The sequence below is a fragment of the Scyliorhinus torazame genome, chromosome 10 (genome assembly GCF_047496885.1).
Source record: "Scyliorhinus torazame isolate Kashiwa2021f chromosome 10, sScyTor2.1, whole genome shotgun sequence".
Lineage (NCBI taxonomy): Eukaryota > Metazoa > Chordata > Chondrichthyes > Carcharhiniformes > Scyliorhinidae > Scyliorhinus > Scyliorhinus torazame.
The window spans coordinates 72,450,185-72,465,170 of NC_092716.1; the positions used below are offsets into that span (position 1 = coordinate 72,450,185).

The 14,986-nt window shown below is 44.2% G+C and overlaps 1 protein-coding gene across 8 annotated transcripts in view; it reads left to right on the plus strand.

Moving 5' to 3' along the window:
• Positions 1 to 14,986, plus strand: part of chd9 (chromodomain helicase DNA binding protein 9) — a 306,991-nt gene that overhangs the window by 72,379 nt on the left and 219,626 nt on the right. The window contains exon 1 of one of the 8 annotated variants that reach the window (XM_072518249.1): positions 3,487 to 4,236. The exons of the other annotated variants lie outside the window; for them this stretch is intronic. The gene's annotated coding sequence lies outside the window, so the exon portion shown is untranslated. Of the gene's footprint in view, positions 1 to 3,486; positions 4,237 to 14,986 lie in introns of those variants that run through there. 8 annotated transcript variants of the gene reach the window in all.

Below are 14,986 nucleotides of genomic sequence, written 5' to 3' on the forward strand. Positions count from 1 at the left end.
TCATGGCAAGAATTCAAAATTGATACCGGGCCTCGCCAATTTAGAATCTTGAAGCTGGAATGTTCAGCGTCCCAAAGAGATATTTAGTTTGACAGCATTTGCATCTAGCGCTGACATCTGCTTGGAAAGTGAATTAGGAATAAGTCGGGGCCCAGTGCAGATAATGTGCACCTCTTGATACTTGACCATGTGTGATACATGAAGTAAATTGCTTGCAGGAATTTGATTTTGTGGCAAAACTATTCATTTGTCTGGCTCAACATGGAGAATGAGCTGCAGTGTGAGAAAATACTGATATTTTTAAAATAACATATGCAGTCTATGCCCTGTCCAAATGCAAAATTAGCCTAGCCCTTTCCGGTTGAAACCTGTATCTTGCCAGTATTAATGCAAAAGTAATGTGCTGGCTGTGGTTGGGGAGAGTTTGACAAAACCCTTCCAGGCGTTTTTTAAAAAGTCCAGTGTAAAAACTACCAAATATAAGCATTAGGACAGACTGAAGCTGAATTTAATTATGGAATCAATAGTAGCTCACCGCTTGGTAGAGAATAACCCTCTCAGCTCAGGTTAGGCATACATCTGCACTATCCTCAGTGAGGCAGGCAGGACACACAAGCTCGCACTCATCTTTTTTTTATGTCCGAGAAAATAATTTGACGTTTGTGGTTTTGACGTGTTGGATTTAATGCAGTGGCTTCAATTGCATTGTTGCATTCTAACCTGAGGGACAGTATCATTTTAATATTGTTCATGGTAAACATGTTTTAAACAGCATTTATGAAAAGATGACATGTTTTTATGTTCTGGACAGTATGGGATGTGTGCTCAGACTTTTGAATGATGTCTGTTGGCATGTGACCAGAATGGAGTTAAAAGTCAGTACCATATCTTGAGCCCCAGTATATTTGAGGAGCATCTGTACCATGTTTATGAAGCAGACATCTGGCTACAGCTTACTTACACTCATTCATTTGCAGCGTATCAAAACTGTAATGTGCTTCCTCATACAGAAATGTTCATAATTTTACCCTCTCATACAAAATGACAGCTATCGGGTGCATGCATGCCTGTCGTGCTGAAAGCACGGTTTTAAAGTGATTTGTGAGAATTGGATTCCTCAATTCACCATCCCAGTTCAACACTAAAAGTAAGAACATGGAATTTGTGCCATTTATTTTTGTGGAGCAATGTGAACTATTTAAAGGAGCAAATCCTGTTAATGTTACTACACTTGAAAGAAAGGTCTGATGCAGCACTTCAAAAGCTTGAGGGCAGCACGGCAGTGCGCACTGGTTAGCACTGCTGCTTCACGACGCTGAGGATCCCGGGTTCGATCCCAGCCCCGGATCACTCTTCATGTGGAGTTTGCACATTCTCAACCCCACAACCCAAAAAGATGTGCAGGGTAAGTGTGGCCACGCTAAATTGCCCCTTGATTGGGGAAAAAAAAGAACTGGGTACTCTAAATTTATTTTTAAAAATTAAAAGAAACGCTTCGTGCCCCCCCCACATTTTCTATCCCTCGATATGGAAAAGCCAATATACAAATCACACCTGGATGATTGGCAGAACATCTGCCCCTTGTATATTGACCTTGTGTTCTATGTGAGGGTGACTGCTTTTAAAAAATATTGTAAATCTAAATTTCATGTTTAATGCTCTGATCGTACGTCGATACTGTTTTAACTGGTCCATGTTTTTAGAGGAGAGTTGTCTGCACTCCGTTTACTCTTGGCCGACTCTGCTTGGACAAAGTGAAATTCTGCTCATCACCGTGATGTTTTCATGTGAACTATCTTCTTGTAACCAGCATTTAATGGGCAGTTGTCCACCTCTTGTTCTTTTAAACATTAAGAAAAAGTCTAAAAAGATGATTATGCACTGGTCACTTGCAAAACAACCTCTTGAGCTAGTCTGATGCTATTTTCTTAAAATTCCAATCCTGGTTTAGATATATAGGAACAGGAGTAAACCACTAACTGTTTTGCTTTTCGATGAGATTATGGCCGTTCCACCATCTAACTCCACATGCCTACCCTGTAGGTTAACAGAAATCTATCCATAACCAAATTAACAATGGACTCAGCATTAACTGCCATTTGCAGTTTAGGATTCCAAACTTTTGCCATCCTTTGCATGTAGAAATGTTGCTTAACTTAATTCCTGAATGGTCTGGCTCTTAATTTACAGGCTATGTCCCTTAGTCCTAGATTCCCCAAAGAGCAGAAATAGTTTCTATCTATCCACCCTGTAATCTTCTTTTAATATCTTGAAAGCTTTGACCAGGTCACCCCTCGACCATCTAAATTCCAGGCAACAGGAACCTTGCACAACCTTGTAATCTAACCCCAAGAGTCCGGATAACATCCTGATCAAATTGTGTTGCGCTCCCTCCTAGCCTGATGTATCCTTTTTCAATGTGTGGCCCCAGAACTGCTCTCTGTACTCCAGGATATAATGTAACTCATAATGTTTAGCTTTGGTAATGTGGCTCATGTTAATGCAGAAATTGCAGTGCAGTTGATCCATGACGGTGTACGTGTTCTTAAGCAATATCACTGTGGGTCTGGCAAGAATGAGGCTGTGCCCTCCAAAAGATATATTTAGGAGGGAACAGGGAATCTCTAGCATTTTGCGTGCAGCTGGGACTAAGTCATTTGACACTTTAAGAAAACGGTCACATTTTTGAAGAGAGGGATATCCCAGGGCTATTTTTCATCGACAGTGGTTGACCTGTTGCCTTAAGGCTTTCAGTTTGACAACACTGGCACCAGCTTTCCCTCCTGTCGGGATCAGTTGCACACGTTACTGCTTAATCCTGGCAGTTGGTAGGTTATTCCACTATGGGGCTTTAGAGGTGCCTTTGATTCTTTCCCCAATGCATGAATATACAGGGGTTAATGAACTGTGATTTGTAGTGAGAAATCTGTCTGTGTGCTCCCCCCCCCCCCCCCCCCCCGCCTTAAAAGAAACCTTTCACATATGGATTCACCATTTTTATTCTTTTTTATTATTTCTGATTACTAGTGCTCCTAGTGGGCGAGAACACAGACTGTCTACTTGACTTGCCTGAGGCAAATATTACACACTGCCTTGATGCTGATTACAGATCAACACTGACCATGCCTTGGGGCATCCTTCCAGGCTACTGCCAGTATAGTCTGGGGCAATCTGTTTATCTCACTCGTCCCTGATTAATCTGCCCATTAACTTGATTCACTCACAGCTGCCAAATCCCTACCCCCCCTGTAGTTGAGACTAAGGCAGTGGGAATTTGCCTGTGTGGTATTCATTTTGTTCACTGTTCTTTTATTGCTCCACAGCCTGTGGAACGCCTGCTTATGACACTTGAGTTTAATGTTACTTCATTTACTTCGCTGTGACAATTGCTGAACCTTAAATTCTGAGATCTTCTTTTAAAAACAAATTTATATGTTTTATTTTGAGCAAGAATTTGTGGGGACAATTGTTCTAATGTCATAAATCTTGCAATGCTTCAAGAATCTGCTTGATTCAATAAGATACATGATCATGTGTTTCTTGATGGTAGAATGCATTTGAAATTTTGAGGAAGAACTTTGTGCATTCATAAACGGCTTCACCATCTGGGAGTTAGCAAACTTAAACGAGCTGTGACGTGAGCCTAGCTTTGGTTCGACTCTTTGACTGGGTAACAATAGCTGATCTGTGCAAGGAGAAAAGGTGGCAAAAACAGCTGGTCTTGGACTTGGTACAGTTTAAAGTTACACAGAGGAATGGAGGTTTACTCCATGTTATACAGCATCGGCGAGCTATGTGAAGCCTGTCAACCCTCTGCAGTGTTAGACTTTGAGCAACCCTGCAAGAGTTGCTTATGCTTCAGTCGAATTTCTGTTTTCTTATCAGGAGGAGTGAAGGAGATTCTGCAACCGCACCAGCATTGTGCAGAAAATCCATACCAGTGCCAGCAATAGAGCCTCTAATGTCACTTCTCCCTGTTGGGGCCTCTGAGGATGTGCTCGTCTGGAAATATGTCCCCTGCATGCAGACGTTTACATGCAGGAAGAACTATATCTTGTTCAGTCGTCCATTTCTTCAAGAAATGTGTGATTTGCTGGCTGGTATGCACAGTGTACGCTTAGTGTGAAGTCTAACATCGAAGCAATGTTTTACTGACCAGATCAGTGCTGCAACATGGAGCATGTACTGGAGAGTCTTTTGGATTTTCTGACATTCATTTATTTTTTTACTTGTTAGGTAACTTTGCCTGTTTACTTCATAATACTGTTTACTCTTGTGACTGTTTCTGTTGTGCTGTGTCTGGTATCTGAGGTGGATTTCGCAATAGATGCCATTGAACAGTATTTGCTACTTTTTACTAGAATAGCGTTTGGTGACAATCTTTTCTGTTGATTTAATGACTGTTGATTTAATGACTCCTTGTGTCTGCGATGGAGCAATTAGTTCCCTTTTCCAAATACCGAAGTTAGTAGCATTTACATTTTACTTCATTATTCTGTTCAAATCTTTTTCTGTGAGAAACTTTGCCGTATCTAAAACTCCACTGCACCATGCTGACATTTTCAAGAACTGTAGCCAAATGACTATTTTTTTAAGGGTGCCAAGAAGCATAGTCGACTAGCCAAGTGTCTTGTCACCTCTTGCGACCTGGGTTTGCATTCTGGTGTTATTTTGTGAAATGTGTTTGGGCATATTGTGCTATGAACGCAATAAGTATTAGTATTCAACTCTTAGTCTTAAAGGTCATACATTAAGAACGAGCTTGCATCGCCAATGCAAAGTTGATGCTAACATTGCTTCAACGTCAATTTCATAAGCATTTTTTTGAACTACAGTTTAAATCACTAATGTTCATTTGTGCAATGTGGTAATGAAAATTGATTTGACCTGTTCAAATCTGTCATGGTGTAGAAAGTTTTCTGTTGTCCCAAGTGTTCTCTGAATTCCAAGGAGGTTTGTTTCCAGTCGTACTTTTCTTTTAAATTTAGAGTACCCAATTCATTTTTTTTTCTTCCCATTAAGGGGCAATTTAGCATGTTCAATGCACCTACCTTGCACATCTTTGGGTTGTGGTGGTGAAACCCACCCAAACACGGGGAGAATGTGCAAACTCCACACGGACAGTGACCCAGAGCCGGGATCGAACCTGGGATCTCGGTGCTGTGAGGCAACAGGGCTAACCCATTGCGCCACCGTGCTGCCCCAGTCGTTGTATTTTTAGCCATCATTAGAAATGTGAAAAATTGGTAGGAAATTAGGAGTCCACATATTGCGAAACGACAATGTTTGAGAATGCTGAGTCGAGCTGTTTCCGGTGTGTTGAATAAGGTGCATATGAAGTATTCTGATGCCAGTTAACCAGACCATTGACCAATGTGCGAACGTGTTTCTAAATTTGTCTTTGCTGCCGAGGTGGTGGTGATGATGCAAGGTACCCTGTTGCGGAGCAGTATGGCCCTGTGGGGTTATGCTTCACATAAGGAAACCCCTGAGAGTTATTAATGCCCCCACTTAGAAGATACTTTTGAAAAATAAATTGTTCCACAGTGCTCTGCCATTTCCTGTATGATCCATTCGTTTATACTGCGATTTTTTTAGACAACATTAGTGGACTCGCCAACACTAAGGGCATTCAAATGGTCATTGGATAGACACATGGACGATAAGGGAATAGTGTAGATGGGCTTTAGAGTGGTTTCACAGGTCGGCGCAATATCGAGGGCCGAAGGGCCTGTACTGCGCTGTTATGTTCTATGTTCTAACATGTGCAAGTGAAATAAATAATTTCATAGCAGAAAGACATAAATTGGACCCCCTTGATTTACTGGCACCAGTTCGTTTTGAAAAAATTTTCAGAAGCACTGTTGACCTTTTTCTTCTGTGCCCATAAGACATAGGAGCAGAATTGGGCCATTTGACCCATCGAGTCTGCTCCGCCATTCAATCATGGCTGATATGTTTATCATCCCCATTCTCCTGCCTTCTCCCCAAAACCCCTGATCCCCATATTAATCCAGAACCCATCTCTCTCTGTCTTAAAGACACTCAGTGATTTGGCCTCCACAGCCTTCTGCGGCAAAGAGTTCCACAGATTCACCGCTCTCTGGCTGAAGAAATTCCTCCTCATCTCTGTTTTAAAGGATCGTCCCTTCAGTCTGAGGCTGTGCTTTCGGGTTCTAGTTTCTACTACAAGTGGAAACATCTCCACATTCACTCTATCTAGGCCTCTCAGTATCCTATAAGTTTCAGTGAGATCGCCCTCTCATCCTTCTAAAATCCATTGAATACAAACCCAGAGCCCTCAACCACTCTTCATATGACAAGTCCTTCAATCTGTGGATCATTCCTGGGAACCTCCTCTGGACCCTCTCCAAGGCCAGCACATCCTTCTTAGAGACAGGCCCAAAACTGCTCACAATATTCCAAATGGGGTCTGACCAGAGACTTATTCAGTCTCATCAGTACACCCCTGCTGTTGTATTCTAACTTTCTCGACATGAATGCTAACATTGTATTTGCCTTGCTTTTTTGTATTTATTTAAAAAATAAATTTAGAGTACCCAATTCTTTTTTTTTCAAATTAAGGTGCAATGTAGCGTGGCCAATGCACCTACCCTGCACAGCTTTGGGTTGTGGGGGTGAGACCCACGCAGGCATGGGGAGAATGACGGACAGTGACTCGGGGCTTGGATTGAACCCGGTTCCTCAGCGCCGGGAGGCAGCAGTGCTAGCCACTGTGCCACCGTGCCGCTCTTGCATTTGCCTTCCTAACTGCCAACTGAATCTGATCTTAACCTTAAGAGAATCCTGAACTTGGATTCCTAAGTCCCTTTGTGCTTCTGATGTCCTAAGGTGTCGTTTCCCGTTTAGAAAAGTAGTCTATACCTCTATTCTTCCTACCAAAATGCATAGCCTCACACTTTTCTACATTGTATTCCATCTGCCAGTTTTTTGCCCACTCTCCTAGCCTGTCCAGGTCCTTCTGCAGCCTCCCTGCTTCCTCAACACTATCTGTCCTTCTACATAACTTTGTATCATCTGCCAACTTACCAATAATGCCCTCAGTTCCTTCTTCCAGATCATTGATGTTTATCATGAGTAGCTGTGGTCCCAATACTGACCGCTGCTGAACACCACTAGTCACCAGCTGCCACCCTGAAAAGAACCCCTTTATCCCCCCTCTCTGCCTTCTGCCAGTCAGCCAATCCTTTATCCATGCCAGTACCTTCCCTTAACACCATGGACTCTCATCTTATTTAGCAGCCTCCTGTTCAGCACTTTGTCAAAGGCCTTTTGGAAATCCAAATGGATCACATCCACTGGTCTAACTTCCTCCTTACCTCCTCAGAGAATTCTAACAGATTTGCCAGGCATGACCTCCCCTTGATGAATCCATGTTGACTCTTCCTATTTTACAATGCACTTTTAAGTACTTCGCAATCTCATCCTTAGTAGATTCTAAAATCTTACCAACAACCAAAGTCAGGCTAACCAGCCTATAATTTTCTGTCTTCTGCCTCCCTCCCTTCTTAAATAGGGGTGTTACATTAGCTATTTTCCAATTCTCTGGGACCCTCCCTGCCTCCAGTGATTCCTGAAAGATCATCACCAATGCCTCCACAATCTCCTCGGCTATCTTCTTCAGAACCCTGGGGTATAGTCCATCCGGTCTGGGTGATTTATCCACCTTCAGACCTTTCAGTTTCCTCAGCACCTTCTCCTTCGTGATGGCCACTTCACTTACCTCTGCCCCCTGACTCTCTTGAATTCTGGTATGCCACTGGTGTCTTCCACTGTGAAGCCTGATGCAAAGTACTTATTCAGTTCCTCTGCCATTTCTTTGTCCCCTATTACTTCTTCCCCAGCCTCATTTTCCAGTGGTCCGATGTCCATTCTTGCCTCTCATACCTTTTATATATCGAAAGAAAACTCTTGCAATCTTCTTTTATATTATTATCTAACTTGCACTCATATTTCATCTTCTCCCCCCTTATTGCTTTTCTAGTTGTACTCTGCTCGCTTTCAAAAGTGGTGAAAGTAGTTCATGTGGAACCATAGAAACAAAGAAAATAGAAGCAGGTAGAGGCCATTCAGCCCTTCGAGCTTGCTCCACCATTCATTATGATCATTGCTGATCATCCAACTCAATAGCTTGATCCAGCCTCTCCTCTCCCCCAACCCCCCCATATCCTTTGATCACCTTTGCCCCAAGTGCTATGTCTAACTGCTTCTTGAAAACCTACAATGTTTTGCCCTCTAATGCTTCTGTGGTAGCAAATGCCACAGGCTGTCCACTCTCTGGGTGAAGAAATTTCTCCTCATCTCTGTTTTAAAGTCTATCCCGTATCCTCAGACTGTGATCCCTGGTTGTGGACTCTCCCACCATCGGGAACTTCCTTCTTGCACCTACCCTGTCCAATCCTGTCAGACGTTTTTAGGTTTCTATGAGATCCCACCTCATTCTTCTGAACTCCAGCAAATAAAAATCCTAACTAACTCAATCTCTCCTCGTACGTCAGTCCTGCCATCCCAGGAATACGTCTGGTAAAACTTCGTTGCACTCCCTCTATAGCAAGAATGTCCTTCCTCAGATAAGGAGACTAAAACTGCCTCAGTATTCCAGGTGTGGTCTCACCAAGGCCCTGTATAATTGCAGCAAGACACCCCTGCTCCTTCACTCGGATCCTCTCGCTATGAAGGGCATACTATTTGTCTTCTTTACCGCATGCTGACTTGCATGCTTGCTTTCAGCTACTGGTGTACAGGACACCCTGGTTTCATTGCACACTCACCTCCTAATTTGTGGCCATTCAGATAATCATCTGCTTTCCCGTTTCTGCTACCAGGATAACCTCACTTTTATCTCAATTGTACTGCATCAACCGTTTATTTGCCCACTCAGCATGCCCAAATCACACTGAAGGATGTATGTGTCTTCCTCACAGCTTACACTCTCACCTAGCTTGATGTAAAGGCAATACCATCAGTATTTCTTGCCTGAATGACTTAGGCCTCCCTGCCCTCCCCATGTCAGTAAAGCTTCCCAGACATAGAAACCATTTTTGAGAGGAAAAGGTTTCATCCAGAACGTTGAAATTCATGTTTGCGAAGAGGCGTTTTCTCCCATTATGTCACCTTCATGAGATCGCTGACAAACTGGCACTTACTTTCTGTGTTCTTCCGAGGCCGTACCTCCAACTTTCACCTGAGCATGAGCACAAAAATCGAAGGGCTGACAATTCGGTTCAATATAGTGCACTGTCGACCTTCTTTCGAGTGAGATGTTAAACTGAGGCCGCAAGTGATACAAAAAGGTTCCTTGGCTCAATTTTGAAGGAGTGCAGGGGACCATGGAGATTACACTTCAAAATACTTAATTAGCTGTGAAGCGCTTTCTTATGGTTGTGAAAGGTGCTGTATTTGTTTTATAAATTTAGAGTACCTAACTAATTTTTTTTCCAATTAAGGGGCAATTTAACATGGCCAATCCACCTAACGGGCGAAATTCTCCGTAATTGGCGCGATGTCCGCCGACCAGTGCCAAAAATGGCGCGAATCAGTCCGGCATCCCGCCGCCCCAAAGGTGCGGAATCCTCCGCCTCTTGAGCGGCCAAGCCCTAACCTTGAGGGGCTAGTCCCGCGCCGGACTGATTTCCGCCCCGCCAGCTGGCGGGAAAGGCATTTGGTGCCCCGCCAGCTGGCGCGGCAATGACATTGCCGAGCGGCATATGCGCGGGAGTGTCAGCGGCTGCTCACGGCATCGCCGCACATGCGCAGTGGAGGGAGTCTCTTCTGCCTCCGCCATGGTGGCGAAGGCGGAAGGAAACGAGTGCCCCCATGGCACAGGCCCGCCTGCGGATCGGTGGGCCCCGATCGCGGGCCAGGCCACCGTGGGGGCACCCCCCAGGGCCAGATCGCCCCACGCCCCCCTCAGGACCCCGGAGCCTGCCTGCGCCGCCTTGTCCCGCTGATAAGAGAGGTGGTTTAATCCACGCTGGCGGGACATGCATTCTAGCAGCGGGACTTCGGCCCATCCGGGCCGGAGAATCGCCGGGGGGTGGAGAGCCCGGCAACCGGCGCAGCGCGATTCCCGCCCCCGCAGAATCTCCGGTGCCGGAGAATTCGGCAACCGGCGGGGGCGGGATTCACGCCAGCCCCCGGCGATTCTCCGACCCGGCGGGGGGTCGGAGAATCTCGCCCAACATCTTTGGGTTGTGGGGGTGAAACCCACGCAAACATGGGGAGAATGTGCAAACTCCACACTGACAGTGACCAAGGGCTGGGATTCAAACTCGGATCCTCAGCGCCATAGTCCCAGTGCTAACCACTGCGTCACACGCCACCCAAAGGTGCTGTATTAATGCAAGCATTTCATTTTTAATTTCGGATTTGTGCACCATTTCGCATTCCCCACTCCCTCTGCTTCATCACTGGAGCTGCTCCTTCAGCCACCAAGCTTATGCCCTCAAACTCCCTCCCTCGGCTTTTTCAAAGCTACAACAGCAGCAACTTACATTAAAATGCTAAACACATGTAATAAAACATTCAAGGCACTTCTCGAATTTATTATAAAACAAAATATGACACCAAGCCACATAGAAACTATTAGGTCAGCTGACCAAAAGGTTGGTCGACGAGGTAAGGTTTGGGAAGTGAAATGGGGAGCATTTTATTTATCTTTTATTTATTTATTTTAAATTTTTTAATAAATTTGAGTACCCAATCTTTTTTTCCAATTTAGCGTGGCCAATCCACCTCCCCTGCACATCTTTTAGGTTGTGCGGGGCGAAACCCAAGCAAACACAGGGAGAATGTGCAATCTCCACACGGACAGTGACCCAGAGCCGCGATCGCACCTGGGACCTCGGCGCCATGAGGCCGAAGTGCTAACCACTGCGCCACCGTGCTGTCCTAAGGTGGGGAGCATTTATGATTTGGAATGCACAAGAGCCCAGAATTAGAGAAAAGCAGATATCTCTGCGGACGGCACGGTGGCGCAGTGATTAGCACCGCTCTCTCATGGCACCGAGGACCCGGGTTCAATCCCGGCCCCGGGTCACTGTCCGTGTGGAGTTTGCACATTCTCCCCGTGTCTGTGTAGGTCTCACCCCCACAAACCCAAAGATGTGCAGGGAAGGTGGATTGGCAACGCTAAATTGCCCCTTAATTGAAAAAAAAATTGGATACTCTAAATTTAAAATGTATTTTTAAAAAAGCAGATATCTCTGAAGGTTGTGGGTTTGGGGGAAGATTGCACAGTTAGGATAGGCAAGGCCATGGAGGGATTTGAAAACCCTGGCAGAGAATTTTAAAATCAAGATGTTGCTCTAGTGGGAACCAGTAAAGGTCAGTGAGCATGGGTGATGGAGGAACGGCCCTTCTTGGAATTCAAGAGATGGGCATCCGGGCTTTGGGTGACCTCAGGTTTATGCAGGGTAGAACGTGGGTTAGAAGCCAGGAGTGCTCTGGATTAGTGAGGTGTAGCGGCAGAGAAGGATTGTTTGAGCAGTAGATGATTTGAAGCTAGCTGGAAGTCGGCCAGAGTTATGAATGTGGAAGTAGGAGGGTCTTGGTGATGGCACGAGTATGAGGTTAGAAGTTCATCTCGTGGTCAAATGTGACTGAGGTTGCAAACAAACTGGCTTAATTCCAGGCTGTTGCCAGGGAGAAGGGATGGAATCAGTCGCTAGGGAAAGGAGTTTGGATCGGGGACCGAAGGAAAACTTCTTCCCATCCTGATACTTGGATGCCTGATGTGCAGGTTGAGATAAAACTGGGGGGTCATTGGCATACATGTGGAAACTAATACTGTGCTTTTTGATAATGTTGCCAAAGAGCATCATGTAAATGAACAACAGGTGGGACGAAAGTTTGATCCTCTATGCTGGAGGTGTGGTTGTGTGGGTGGGGGGTGCTTGTGGGAGAGAGAAATACCAGAGATTAAAGGTGTGGGAAATCAAAATATTCTTCCATTCTGCTCTCCTTTTATGATGTTTGTCCTGGAGGCACTTGGATATTTCTATTTGTGTTTTGGAGCATTAGCTCTAGGATAAGCCTCACCAGTCATGCAAAAATCCACAGAACGGGCAGCACGGTGGTGCAGTGGTTAGCACTGGGACTACGGCACTGAGGACACGGGTTTGAATCCCGGCCCTGGCTCACTGTCCGTGTGGAGTTTGCACATTCTCCCCGTGTCTGCGTGGGTTTCACCCCCACAACCCAAAGATGTGCTGGTTAGGTGGCTTGGCCACGGTAAATTGCCCCTTTATTGGGAAAAAAATAATTGGGTACTCTAAATTTATTTTTAAAAAACACAGAACTCATGGGCAGTAACACTGGTTTCTTAGGTGGATAATCATACGTGTTAGCGAGTGATAGTCGAAGAAAAAGAAGAAATATAACTCTTGTTTCTTCTAGTGAGTTAAAACTAAGTGGAGATGGGCATGCCACCATTAGTGAGCAGACACAAATGAGGTGGATTGACCAGGATGTGATTGACTATCCCAGTGGTCGGCACTGTGTGTTTTCCAGGCGAGCTCTAATGTTAAGAACTGTATCCTAGGAAGGTAGCACATGGCTCATTACTCGGATTGGATGTATCACCAAAGGTTTCATCATATGACTGACTCGCCTGGTAAAACAGCCCTCCCTCCTATCTCCATTATTTTTACAGCTAATAGAGGAAAATCTTTAATAAACATGAAAAACAAACACAAAATGCCCCAATAACTTTGCACCCATCATCCAGGTAAATCATCCTAAACTGCTGAAGATTCCAAGACAATTTCAGAGGGTAGCTGACCCAATTCAATACTAATAATTTTCCGCCTTGTCGTTTATTAAGGCACGTTTGTATAACCCTGTTGGAACCTCGTGGAAACATTTTACAAAATAACTTGGAGCTATTTTTGATACTTCACCCATTTTACATGCTGGCTTTGAATCAGCGCTCCCAATTGCACACAGCAAGGACAAACCTTTGACTACGGTAGGCACTTTCATGGAGCAAATCTGAGGGCTAAACGCCTTAATATTCAATAAATGATAGCTGTACACACTTTTCAAATTCTTTTGTGTGCTGGTAGAATGCATTTGTGACACGCCCTAATAGAAAATTTGAAAAGGAATGGAGTTCGATTGTGTTATTTTTGTCAGTACAGCTAGTTTTAATTTTAGGCACCCTAGTCTGAAATGGTTAATGGAGACGAGAGAATTATTGCTGCTTCCTGGCACAATTGAAGGCTCTTGTAACCTGGATACGTTTGGCAGCCAAAAATGAAATCTGATTCCTGGTCGGCACTGCTGTGTGTCGGGTATGGAGTGGAGCCATTGCTGCCTGCCAATGAAATTACACTTTTTAAAAAATAGACAGACTTTCCGACAGTAGCTTTTAGATTATTGGTCTGTCTCGTGTTTACCCTTTAGGTCAAAGGTAAAAAGGAAGCGTTTACAGGAAAAGGAGGCGGGTAGGTTAGTGGATTAATGCGAAAGGAGTATTTAGGAGCAGAGCCAGTTTGAGCAGTGGGTTTGACAAATTGAATATTTTCTGGTAGTGGGTGATTTTCCTGGAACGTGAGAATTTTCCTTCTCCTCCCCCCACCCACCCCCACCCCCCCCCCCCCCCCCCCCAACTGCTGTGATGACTCATTTAGTCTGTTCGGAATGCTGAACTGCTGGGTGTGACGTACTGAGAAAACATTTATACCTCCAACAGTGAACTTATGAGCCCTAGAAAATTGCTTTCCACATAGACAGCAGCTGCAATAAATGGAGGTAACAATTTGACTGCATAGGGAAAGTTACATTCCAAAATGGCATACTGCAGAAAATCACTTGGCTTTATTTCGATCCTTTTGGGTTTTTAAAAAAAAAAAAGGACAATACATACCAGCAGTGGTTTTTATTTCCCTTGCAGGCCGCTTTAACTTTTTCTGAATAAGTGCAACCTCTTAGAAACTTTATGCAGATCATTAACCTGTAAAGGCTTCAACTTTATGCATCTGGCATTTGTTTCTGCAGGAATAAAAATGGAAACTATTTTAATATCTACATGCTCAAGGATGAATTTAAGCCAGACAAAATAGTCATTCCTTCGTCCATTTATTTTAACTGTGCTGTACTGACAATAGCACAATCTTAACTGCTTAGAGCCCCCAACTCCATACCTTCTATAGTTTTCTATTATAGGGTGTTACAAATGCTTTCGGACAATTTAAGCCGAACAAAATAGTCTGGAAAATACAGTTGCTGATACCAATGGGCGAATGCCCAGTGCTATGGTTCTCTGCCAGCTTGACAGAAACATCAATTCATTTAAAGTAGATTAATGCCCGAGTTAAAATAAATGGGTAAAGGAATGTCATACATTAATATTAAGTTTTCATCCACTTATGTTGGCAGCAATAAACTGGTAGGCTAAGAACCCAAATTGGCTGTGTAGCATTTTGTGGGACATTGCTGTTCAACTGTCGTGGATGTCTCCTGTATGGGAGTTCTGCCAATATTATTGATCTCTTGTCCTAACTTGTGAAAGATAGTAACTGCTGCCCATTGCAGAAAATGTTTTTGTGTCCTGGTTTAAAAAAAAAAAAAAAAATTTGTGTTCGTAAACCAGTAAATCCCAGAAATCCAGTGTTCTCATGGACCCCAGCAATTCTTCTTTGGCCATTTCTAGCAGCAACGAGAGCATCGGTTTGAAATCTATGCTCCACTCTTCTGAACTGCCACATAACCCGAAATAGATAATTGTCGGAGTCTGTTAGTAGCTCCATGTTGTAATGTTTTGTGTTCAAATGAGCTGGCAATATGGGAGCTTACATTTTGTTTAGAATTGTCCAACGACGGAAAGTATGCTGCCCAGTTCCGTATCATCACGTCAAAAGGAGTGCAACAAGATGTTTGGCCATGACATTTCTGACCCTAAAACACCAAACACATAGCATGAAATGAAAACATCTGTGTGCTTAATAACGGTGCAATCCAATAA